General features: G+C 37.1%; 1 long non-coding RNA gene across 1 annotated transcript; it reads right to left on the bottom strand.

Moving 5' to 3' along the window:
- Window positions 1-1232: 1232 nt before the first annotated feature.
- Window positions 1233-11739, bottom strand: LOC135092663 (uncharacterized). The gene is made up of 2 exons (XR_010262980.1): window positions 11485-11739; window positions 1233-2293 (listed from the first exon to the last, which is right to left on the bottom strand). It is a non-coding gene; the product is annotated as an uncharacterized LOC135092663 (long non-coding RNA).
- Between the last annotated feature and the right edge of the window lie 489 nt (window positions 11740-12228).

Here is a 12228-nt window from a genome sequence, read left to right as displayed (position 1 = left end):
TCCATTTTCTCCTTTTTTGAAAATGCGAAAGTCATACGAAGTAAAATAGGCATCTGTAAGTCTCAGAAGAAATAATAATGGCAATAAATCTCTCGTTTTCATTTTTTCGCTTCACTTCACCTTCTCTCCCTTTTTGAAATGTATTGAGGTCAGAGAAAGTAAAAACAATGTGCAAGTAAGTCTTAGAAAGAAATATTTATGCAACTGACTTTTAATACAATCACTGCATCTCTTTCTCTCTTTACTTACTTTCACTTCGTCGCTTTTTACCGTGCGCTATTTTTCTTTCTGAAATATATCGTTGTCATAGGAAGTAAAATAATTTATGTTAGGTCTTTCAAAAATGTATAGCAATGTCTATCACCTTTTACTTATTTGCAATTTTTCTTTTACTTATTTGCAATTTTTTGTTCTACTTGACATTGTTCCTTTTTGAAATGTCAGTAGGACTTTGATCTATCTATATACCTAGTCACACACACACACACACACACACACACGTATGCGTCACAAGTAGGAATGAAAACATATATAACTTTTCTCTTTCTCTTATTTATTTTTATTGTTTTACTTCACTCCATCTTCAATTATTTTATGAAATTTAATTAAAAAATAAATGCATGTGGATAAGGAGGTAAATAATGACCTACATCTTTCTCTTTTCACTTCACTCTACCTTCTATTCCTTCTTGAAATTTAGGAATTTAAAAACAAAAGAATATATCACTTTATTGTTTATTCCTTTTTGAAATGTATGTATCTAAAAATTAACCCATCAAGTCTAAGGGGGAAAATAATAACATATACAATTCTCCCTTCACTGATAACGTAAATACATTTTTCTTTTTTCTTCCATCTTTTTCTTCCTTCCATTTTCTATTCCCTCTTGAAATGTAGGTACGCGCTTCTAAAAATACATGCACACGTCTAGGTTAGAAAATATAAACAGAAATATATCGTTCTTCCTTGTCTCATTTTAATTTTTGCCTTCACTCCTATTCTGTTTCGAAATGTATCTAAAAACAAGTGCATATTGTGTCTAAGGAAAAAAATATATAACAAAAGTGCATCTTGTTATTTTCCTTATATCTTTCTCTTTTACTTATTTTCATCTTTCTGCTTTACTCCACCTCCTCCTCCCTTACCTTTTGTAAATGTATCTGGAATTGAACGCACATGCCTAAGGAAGAAAATAATAATGAAAGTGCATCTCGGAAAAAAAATAAATAACGTACACTTCTCTCCCTTTACTTATTTTCATCTTTTCGCTTCAGTTCACCTTCCCTTGCCTTGCCTTTTAGAAATGTGTCCAGGTCGTGGGAAGTAAAGAAGAAGATATATCTGTGCGGTCAGTTTCATCCTGAGTTTAGCAGCAGCATCGTCTTCCTTTTGCTTCCTTTTATTGCTTTGCCTTAGCCGGTGCAAGTGCGTGAGGCGGTCAGAGCGGATCAGGAGGCTTTCCCCTGAATGGCGGGGTCGGGTATATGAGCCCCGCTGGTCGCCTTGCCTCGCCTCGCTTTGTTGAGGAGTAAGAGACGTCCAGAGAGCTGAGTCCAGTCGAGTCCAGCCCTCCAGGATCTGTCTTGCTCTCAGGACGTGTTGAAACGCTGCTTTTCCTTTTTTTATTGCCAGAATGTTTCGTCATTGTTTGTAGGGTTAGGTTAGAGGTCTTGTGTAACTGAAGACGATTTGGGGAAGAAAACGTATTAAGTTGTTCTGATCAAGGAAAGATATCTTTTTCTCACTTTTCACTCATTCACCTTTGCTTTCTGCTTCCTGCTGATTAAAAACTATATCCGATAGCAACTAGATAGATAGCTTCATTTGTCTTGCACTGAAACCATACAGCGTTCAAGTGTGCTGGAGCCTACAGCGTTCAAGTGTGCTGGAGCCTAAGCTGAAATGAATAATACCACGGAAATTTTGAGATCTCTTGATAAAAGCACGGCGAAAAAGGTTTTGTTGGCAATGGTACAACCCTATAGTACTTGAACTCTGAACGAAGCAAAGTCCTATTTGCTTCACTCGAACAGACAAGAGGAATTCAAATGTCATGATTTAAAAGAACACGGAAGAGCGAAGAAGAGCAGAGTGGGAGAATGAAAGGGAAGAACAAATGAGAGAAAGAAATAAAATGTTGCGAGAGGGAAGAGTGGAAGGCCAATTTTCAGGCTCAGGTTCTGGGTTGGTTTAGTGTGGTGCTAACGAGCCGGTACGTGGAGAGCTGTGCGGGGCTTGTGTTCCAGGCATCCAGCTGCGGTGTGAGGGGAGGAGTCCGCCACCACGCCAGCAACTGAAATGAAAGGAAATGTTGTATTGTGAAGGATACTGTGAGGCGGTGAGGTTGGGTACTAACGAAGAGACAAAAAAAAAATATATATATATATATTGCAAAGTTGGCAGGAATGTACCGAGAGTTCTTTCAAATAAAATGAAGTAAGAGAATGCAATATAGATGCGGTGAGGGTTGCACGCTAATGAATGGACCAAAAAAAAAAAAGATCCTGCCTAATGTTAAATGAATTATGGAAAGAGTATCACCAATAAAAGGAACTAAAAGAAAATGTAATATTGATGTGGTGAGGATATGGTGAGGGTGCACGACAATAGATGAAATATAAAGAATGTATTATGTTATATGAAATAGAACAAGAATTTTCACCAATAAAGCGAGATAAAAGAAAATGTAATATGGATGTGGCGAGGGTGCGCACTGATAGATGGACAAAAAGAATACGTAATGATGAATAAGATGTGGCAGGAGTCCTCACTAAATAAAACGAACTGAAGGAAAATCTAACATGGATGCGGTGAGTGCACACTTACAGGTGAATTAAAGGAATGTGTTATATAAAATGTGATGCGATTTCTTACTCTAGGTGCATAAAAAAGAAAACGTAGAATATGTGACGCTGGATGTACATTAATGAAAGGACTTACAAACGAATATAACGCAAGAGAAGTTGTGTCGGAAATTTTCACGAATAATTCAAGTAAAAGAAAATGTGTTGTGAGACATGCTGTTCGGGTGTGTACAAATAAAAGGGTTAAGAGAATACATCATATTGGAAAAAAGTAAGTAAATAAATGAATAAGATAAATAAACTAATAAAGTAAATTATTTTTATTTCCTTATGAAGAATTATTAATATCTCTAAGTGAAGTACTGAAAGAAAAAGCAGACTGTTTCAGAAAAAAAGAATAATCGTCTGAGAAAAAGCCATTAGTCACGTAAAGAGTTTTTGTTTGCTTACGTTTATAAAGATTCATGACTGAAATACTGATAGATGTGACAGGAGAGAGAGAGAGAGAGAGAGAGAGAGAGAGAGAGAGAGAGAGAGAGAGAGAGAGAGAGAGAGAGAGAGAGAGAGAGAAAGCATATCCCAGGAAACGTTTGATTAAAGAAATGATTGTATTGTTTGTATTGTTGGGTCCAAATAGAAACATCAAGGTGGAGTCTGTCTTATATTAACAAATGTACAAGGTAGCGTTGAGAAACAGAGGCGTGCAAACAATTAAAAGATGAGAGGCGCCTCTGGAATTAATATATGAATAAATTATAAATAATAATAGTAATAATTCCAATAATAATCACACTAATCGAAGAAAATGAACTTCAATATATACTATCACAAGATCATTGTTTACATATAATTCTAAAGATTGTAAACATTTCTCAGTAATACAAAAAAAAAATCTAAGACGCTAATCTTTGAGAGGAAGTACTAACAACAAAATAAAGTACATGTTAGTCTGTTAAAAAACACGAGTTTAATTTCCTTAATGATATTACTGGTGTTATTAGATTAAATATTGTTAGATGTGACAAGAAGAAAATATCCCAGGGAAGAATAGAACACAGTAACATATTAGTCGACTTAAAAGAATTAATTGATTTAGTTATGAATAAATTATTAAAGACAGCACACAGAACACGTATAGTCTTTAAAAAAATGTTTATCTATTTCTTAAACTTAACAATACCGTACCGCTTAACGAAAGTCTCCTGATGTAACAGTAAAAACACCTCTTGAAAAAAGGATAGTTGAAGAAAATGCCAAGCCCAACACGTTAGTCTATTAAAGCGTCTATCCAGCGTCACCCTCCGTCGCCAGCCAAGAATAACACGCCGTCCTCCCTGACAGCGGCGGAGAGATAAATGAGATACTCTGGGGAGGCGGTCTAAGCCTGTTTGGGCCGCGCGGCACGGGACGCCTCCTCACTCGCTAAAAATAACACTCAAAATTTGGGTTCCTGACGAAGGGATGAAGAGAGGAAAGGCTGCGTCTTGTGTGTTGCCGACTCATGTTGCTCCTGCGTGGCTTAATACATAAAGGTTAATAAGGAACTAGACATAAATAAACAAGTGGAAAAGAAAGAAAAAATAGTAAAAAGGCATTTGGTGAGGAGAGGTTGCGTTCCATGTGTTAATAAAATAATGAAATAATGAAGTAAAAGAAATAAAGACCAAGGAACAAAGTGATGGATGGAAAAGGAGAGAGGGCAAGGAACAGACGCAGAAAACATGGAGTGAAACAGATGAAAACAGCTGCGTGAGGAACGAACAGAAGGAGAACAGAAGGACAAGAATAACAAGTGCTCCAGAAAGAGAGAGAGAAAGAGAGAGAGAGAGAGAGAGAGAGAGAGAGAGAGAGAATTTTCTTATATCTTTGAAGAAATTAAGGTAGAAAAGATGGAAGAGCTGAATGGAAAAGCAATGACAGTTACGAAACAGAAGCAAGCAGACACTAATACTACGAAATACTGTTGAAGAAATGACTGAATGAAAAAAAAAAAAAAAAGCAATACAGAATCATAAACAGAGTACAGAATTATAAGGTGAAAACACTAAGATTCATATTGTGACGACTGGTGACGAAAGAAAAAAAATAAAGGAACGAAAAAACAGATTAAAAAAGAGAGAAAAAAAAACAGATTAAAAGAGGGAAAAGCAGATTCCAGTACATTACGAAATACATATGACGAAAGGAAAGAAGAAAAATTCGAAGCTCAGCAGAGAGATAAAAGTTCATTAGAAAAATAAGAGTTGAAAAAAGGTGAAAAGAGACAATGATGTATTAAAATAAAAAAAAAATTACTAGAAGAAAAAAGACAAAACAAAATAAGCTACCACACGTGACTAGAAAAAAGGAAGCATGACAAAAAGGAAAATAAATACATGCAAAATAAAAAAAAAAAAAATGCAAGAGGGAAGTAAAAATTTGGAAAAAAGGGAGAATTTTAAACACGCTCTTGGCCGCCAAACAAAAAATAAATAAATAAATAAACAAAAATAAATAAGCAGATAAAAATAAGAAATAAATCAGTCATTCACTTATTCAGTCAAATGAAATAAACAAAGGAAATAAATAATGAATACAGATAAGAATAATAAAAATACAAATACTAAATAACAAATAAAAGATCAATATAAAAACATAGGGAGTAAAATTAGTAAGCTACATTTACACGTCGCAGCTAAATTAGTATCTTTGTATTCTGTGTCCCTCTACTTTCCTGATTTCGCTGGCTATTTTTTTTTTTTTCTCTACGTTGTATTATATTTCAATTTTCGTTTTGCATTTTCTTTCTCCCTGGTTATTATTCTTTGCCTTTTTAATATTGTATCGTTGCTTCTCATTTTCGTCCTTTTTTTATTGACATTTCTTCCTTTTTTTTTCAGTCAGATATTTTCAACGTCCTTTCCTTCCACCTTTTCTCATTTGCTCCCTTCTCTGTTTTTATACTTGTCTCTTTCTTCTCCATATCCGCCTTCCCCGTAGTTTATTTTACCCATTTTGCCAAATCTTTTATGCTTCTGTTCAATTCTTCCTTCCTTCCCCTTTTCATTTTACCCTTACTCATTTTCTGGCGTGTCGTCGCTATTCTTTCTTCCTTCCTTCTTCTCTCGTCAATTTTAGCTTCCACCATTTTCCCTCCCGTCTGTGTTTCCTCTTCGCTCATCTGACGCTTTCTCCCGCATTTATATTTCATCGTTTCACTGTTTATTCTTCATTATACGCGTTGAAGTGGACGCTCGCAGCAAAATGTATCCGCCGTGCCGGGTTCTCCCCAGGAACGTATATTCTTTCTATTCTTTCCATTTGCATTTGGCTCCGGGTTGCGTCTTTCCTCCCCCGGCCAGATAATACTTTGCCTCGCCATTGCCTCCATCTTCCACCCTCCTTCCATTTCTTCGTCTGGATAATAATGACGTAATTAGAGATCATTAGGTATTTGAATAATTCCTCGGAGGGAGAGCGGCGCCCCCGGCAGACGCCCCGAGCCGCTGGTTAATTATGCAGAACGAAGGACGAGAGGAGGAGGAGGAGGAGGAGGGGCGAGCCGTCTTTTTGCGTCACTGCTTCGTGCTCTTTTTCATCTTTTCGGGGCAAATATTAACCTGGAATGCCCCGCGTGCTGCCGCGACGCCACGCTGGGAATGGAACAGAGTTAATATTTGACTTGGAATTAGTGTCATATTCTTACTTGAAAGCGACGGTAATCGGTGTGTATTTTTTTTTGCCACGCGCTGGTGCAGCCTTCCCTTCCTTTCCCTCGTCTCGCCGCGGCAGGGACGAGCTGTGTGAAGCAGAGCCGAGATACGAATGTTGCGCTAAATATTGGATCAGGAAGCGTAGTTCTTTTAGCAACGCCGACTCTGGCAAGCTCCTGTTTCCTTATTCTAGTTTTTTCTCCTGCTTTATTTATCTTTTCGCTTTTTCTTTCTTTTCTTTTTATGAGTGGCGAACAATATCAGATCACTTAGGGAATCTTGACCACGATTATATTTTTCCTTTACTTTTTCCTACTTTTTTTTCCCCTCTTGCTTCCATCTTCATCATGACTCTGTGAATAAACTACCACACCACTCTGGAACGCTCAGTAGGACACTGTTTTGTTTATTCTTTTGCAAGCTGCTATTTTCTTGTTCCAGTTTTTAGCCCTTCTATAAATAAATAAACATAATATTTTCTTACTGTTTCTTGTACGTAGGCAGCAAATTTAACTTTTTCTCAACCGTCTTTTCGTTTTCCGTGCTTTTTTTTTCTCTCATAATGACTCATGAGCGAAATATCAGGTCACTTCCAAATGTAAGAACAATATTTAGTTTCTTTCCTCTCTTACTCGTATATCAACAGCAAATTTACTTTTTCTTCCCGCTGGTTTGTTTTTCCTTTTATAATTTTCGTTGGTTTATGAAGAGCGCATTAATTCAACTCGGATATCTAGGTAGAATACAGTATTGTTTCTTGTGATTTCTCGTACACCGATAGCAAATAAATTTTTCACTCCTTGTTTTGTTTTTCCCCTTCGTTCTTTTAATCCTCTTTTTTTTATGATTCATGAGATTATGAGATCATTTCTGAAATCTAGGTAGAATACGATTTAGTTGGTTTTTCATTGGTTTTGTTTTTTTCCCCCCCCTTTTTTTTTTTCATATAGCTTGTACGCACAGCAATATCAACGTTGCAAATAAAATTCTGCATGGAATTTGCTTCATTTCTCTTATTATTCTTCGTGCATTTGGAGCATTTTTTTCTACTTTCCTTGGTTTTTTTTTTCCCTTTTTTTCATATGGTTCATGAAAAAGTATGCAATTTAAGTAAACACGACTTTTTTTTCTTTTTTGCCATTCTTTCAACATCTGAATCACGTTGTTTTGTTTCCCCAGCTTTACTCTAATCATTTGCTTCCTTTTTTTTTTTATTACGACATACTAGTTTACCAACACCATCGCAACACTCTTGTCTTCGTTCTTAAGCTTACCATTTTTCATTATGATCTAAGGAGTATTAAATGTGAAGGATGATATGGAAAGACCGCGGCAAGGTCTAAATCTTAAGGACTGAATAAAGCTCACTGAAATAGACGCAGGTATAAATAAAGTGAATATAAATATACAGTTAAACTTAACGTCATATTATATAACTATTTCTTGAAGATATTTTATTTTCCTCTCACTTTACCTTTTTATCTTCTCACGATGTTAAGGAAAAAAAAATAACGAGAATCGACGCAGGTATAAATAAGTTGAATGCAAATACGTAATTGAATACCACTACACAATATTTAACTATTTCTGAAGATCTGTAATTTTCCTCACTTTCTTTCTTCTCGAAATCTTAAGGAGTAAAAAAGATAAGAAAAAGAAATCACGGAAATCAACGGAGGTATAAATAAATTGGATACAAATACATAATTAAATTCAACCCCATATTATAAAACAATTTTCTGAAGAGGCTGTATTTTTCTCATACTTTTTTCATCCTCTAAATCTTATGGAGAACGAGAGAGAGAGAGAGAGAGAGAGAGAGAGAGAGAGAGAGAGAGAGAGAGAGACGAAAAGTCGACGCAGGTAAAAATAAATTGAATACAAACACATAATTAAACTTAATATAACCTCATTTCATATTTGCGTAAGGGCCTCGTATTTGTATATACTTATTCCTGCCGTACCTTGACCCTGACCTTTGCCGCTCTACCCCTTTCCCCCTCTGCCTGAAATAGGACTCGGTGGCTCTATGGTACAGTGCTCTCCTCGCGGTATAATGGTTGTGGGTTCGATTCTCGCTAAAGGCAGTTTTTCGTTAGGTGATATAGCGCTTTTTCGTAACAATATCCGGTGTAATATGACTTCGTTGTTGTGACGCTGTAAGTCGGGTTTTCTTTCCCACAAAAGATTTTAACGGATTCTTCTTTCCTTCTTTTCTTTTTCTTTCTTTTTCTTTCTATCCTCTCTCTCTCTCTCTGCCCCTTTCATCTTTCTTTTCTTCATTTTTTTTTTTATCTCAACCCAATCTTACCTCCTTTATTCACCATTTTTGCTTCTTTGCTCTCGTCCTCTTCTCCTCTCCCATATCTTTTCCCTCGCCAATCTTCCCTCATCCATTTTCCTTTCCTTCTCCTGCCCCTTCCTCCCTCCTCGTTCTTTCATCACCATCTTTCCCTCTTCCTTTCCTCTCCCCCTCTTCCCTTTTTCCTCTGCTGTCTCTTCCTCTCTTCCTCGTTATTTCATCACTATCCTTTCCTCCATCCTTCTCCCCTATCCCTCTCCCATCCTTCCTTCCTCCCTTCCTCCCTCGCCCTTCGTGTTCATAACAAAAATGCAGCGAACCTCCCTCGGGCATAACAGGATTTCCTAATTTTCTCCCTCAATTAAGGGTTCCTGATAAGAGGCTCGAGGGGGTGATGTGCTGGGCTTTCCAGTGGGTCATTCCTGGGGCGGGGCGGTCGGACGGGCGGGTAGGCCAGGCAGTGCTTCAGGCAGACCTGGGGAGGCCCTTCAAGATCTCCTTTCCGACCCCAGCTTGGATATTGACCGCCTCGCCCTGAGTCTATGTATGGACGCACCGGGGTTCGGGTTTATGATTAGTTTTTGCTTCACAGAGAATAGACGTTTTGTAATTGTCTGAAATTTGTAGTTTGTGTGTTTGTTTATTAGTTTAGGTAAGGAGGGAGGTAAGTTCTTTGATAAGTCATTTTTGCGTCACAGAGGATATTCTTATTTGATTTCATGTTTTTCTTCCATGTTAACTGTTTTTTTTTTTTATTTACAGGCTAAGTTTGTCAGCGCTAAAGTGGAGTGTTGTGGCGCGGTGAGTACCCAAACACTACCCATTGTTCGTCTATAAGGCTCGATGGCAATTGTGAACAGAAATGGAAGATGAGAGCAGGCCAGTGGAATATTAAACGAGAATCTGGCGGGACACTGAGCCAGAATCACGACCAAAATAACTGTGCACGACCAGGACATGGAACATGAAAACCAAGGGAAAATATTCAGACTCAACATAACGAAAGATTGGTACAAAATCCATGTCAACACACACGCACATCTCCTCTGCAGCCTTCCCATTCCCAACACACTCTCTCTCCCTCTCCCTCTCTCTCTCGTTTGTGATATGAATCTATATTTTATGAATCTGAGCCTGAGGACCTTTCCCTGTTTTCTTGTATTTAGTTTGTCGGCCACAGTTATTTTAAGTTTATCTTTATCACTGCTAATCCCATTACGTCTTGTTCTAACTTTCCATTTGTGTTCGTAATTGTTAACAAGCAATGTTTCTTCACTACAAATTTCACCCTTATGTTTAATTTACTGCAAATTTCTTCTTTATGTTCAATTTAATATGTCTATAATTACTATCACCTATTTTAGCCGTTATCACTGCTAGTCCCATTAAAGTGATACTCCACGGCTTATTCTACTATCCAAATGTGTTCGTTATTGTTAACACGTTATGGTATTTTAATAAGACGTTTTACCCTCTTGTCTAAGTTCACGTGGCGATATTATCAGTTACTTTAGGTTTATCGCCCTCGCTCCTGCCATTACGGTGATCCTCCACGGTTTGTTCGTATTTTTCTTTTTGTATTCGTAACTTTTAACACACACTATTTCTTTGATGCTAATAGTACCCTCATATGGCTGTATTATCAGTTACTTAGATTTATCGTTCTCGTTTGTGCCATTACAGTAATACTTCACGATTTGTTCTTTCTTTCCAAATTGTATTCGTAACTGTTAGCAAGGTACATTTATTTAATGCAAAATTCACCATGTCTAATTCCATGGGGTATATTATCACCTGTGTAATGTCGTCTGCATATAGTGTTAATGCTGCTAATGGGCGTCGTTGGGGAGCTTGTCTGTGGTAATTATTAGTCTCAGTCATGTGCTTAACTAGTCAGTCAGTTAGTTGATTAATAGGGCAGTTTGTTAAATAGTCAGCCAGTTAATTAAATGGTCAATTAGCAAATCATTTAGTCATTAAGTTGGTCAATCAGTCTAACAGTTATTTAGTCTATCATTGATTTAGTTCGTTCATTGGTCGTTTCTTGCGCATGTATTAGAGACTGTTGGGGGCTCGTGGCGGGCATTTACACATCCATGTATGAACAGTGATGACAGATAGGTATTCATATTATAACAGCCACTCAGGGGCGTTAGATAAGGGTATTTCTTCTTGGTATATTATTACGCCAGGTTATTGACACTCGTTCATTCTTGTGTGTGTTTACTTGTCCCATATGGTGAACGTAAGAGTGAACGTGAGGGTGAACGGTTCCAACTGGAAAAGGACTCTTAATTAATCTCTATGCAATACAAAATTAACATAAGTAACATCACAAAGTCCACATGAAGGCATTAGAGCAACACATTAATGAAATCACTATGCACACGTGTCAAAAAAAAGAAAAAGAAATTAACAAATACATGATAAATAAACTACTAGCTAACAAGCTATGGTGACTATCCTTACGGTGTAAAGACCCTTCTGGGTCACATAAATCTCACATGAATGTTTGATTACCTAACTATGACAATTTAAGTTAAAATCACAAAAAACACAACATACATGTAATAGTTCTGGGTGTAACGTAAAGTAAATACTACAGGAGAGAATAACAAGCAACAAAGTACTACACTTTCCTAACATATTCCTAAACCTATCACAAATATAATAGAGGAACACTCACCAATCTCTGGCGCTCACAGGAAATAACTCCACAGGTTTAAATCCAACAATGTGTGTGCGGCTGCTATAGCACAGATAGAATGCCGGCTTGACCTCCCTCCCTGAGCTACCTTCCCTCGGTTTACCGCTCGAGGGATTCATACACAAATGAAACACTCATTAACACTCATTATTCCTAGGTAGTTATCATATGAAACGAGCAAATACTATGAAACAAACAAATATGAAACGAGCAATATACAGAAATAATTTGTATAGTGACCACCATCAAACACCATGTGTTACAGATATTCATATTTGATACATGGGCTGCCACGTGTAAACTTATTGATTCTTGCAGTTTTCTCCTCCTTTTTTTTATCTTATGGGTAGGCGCCACTTTTCCCACAAAGACGGAGGTTACTGTATATAAGTAATCTAAAACTGGCAGTAATCTAAAACTGGCAACCAACATATATCATTGAAACAGATCGATGTGTTTATAGAGATCATTCATTATATCATCGAAGTCAACATCGTATTTTCTGCAATTTATTTACTTATTTATTTTATTTATTTATCGTTTTTTTTCTCTCTCTTGAATGGGTTGGGTGAAGTGGGAGGATGAGGAGTTACTTACTGTAAAATAAGTAATTCTCCTGACGATTAAACCTGCACCACAGCACACACCACCACCACAGCACCACATCACAGCACACCACCACCACGTCACCGCCACAGTACACAATAGCAACGCTCATTAGAC

This window comes from Scylla paramamosain, chromosome 40 (genome assembly GCF_035594125.1).
Source record: "Scylla paramamosain isolate STU-SP2022 chromosome 40, ASM3559412v1, whole genome shotgun sequence".
NCBI classification, from domain to species: domain Eukaryota; kingdom Metazoa; phylum Arthropoda; class Malacostraca; order Decapoda; family Portunidae; genus Scylla; species Scylla paramamosain.
The sequence above is the reverse complement of the archived record's forward strand: the minus strand, read 5'-3'. Positions and strand labels throughout refer to the sequence as shown.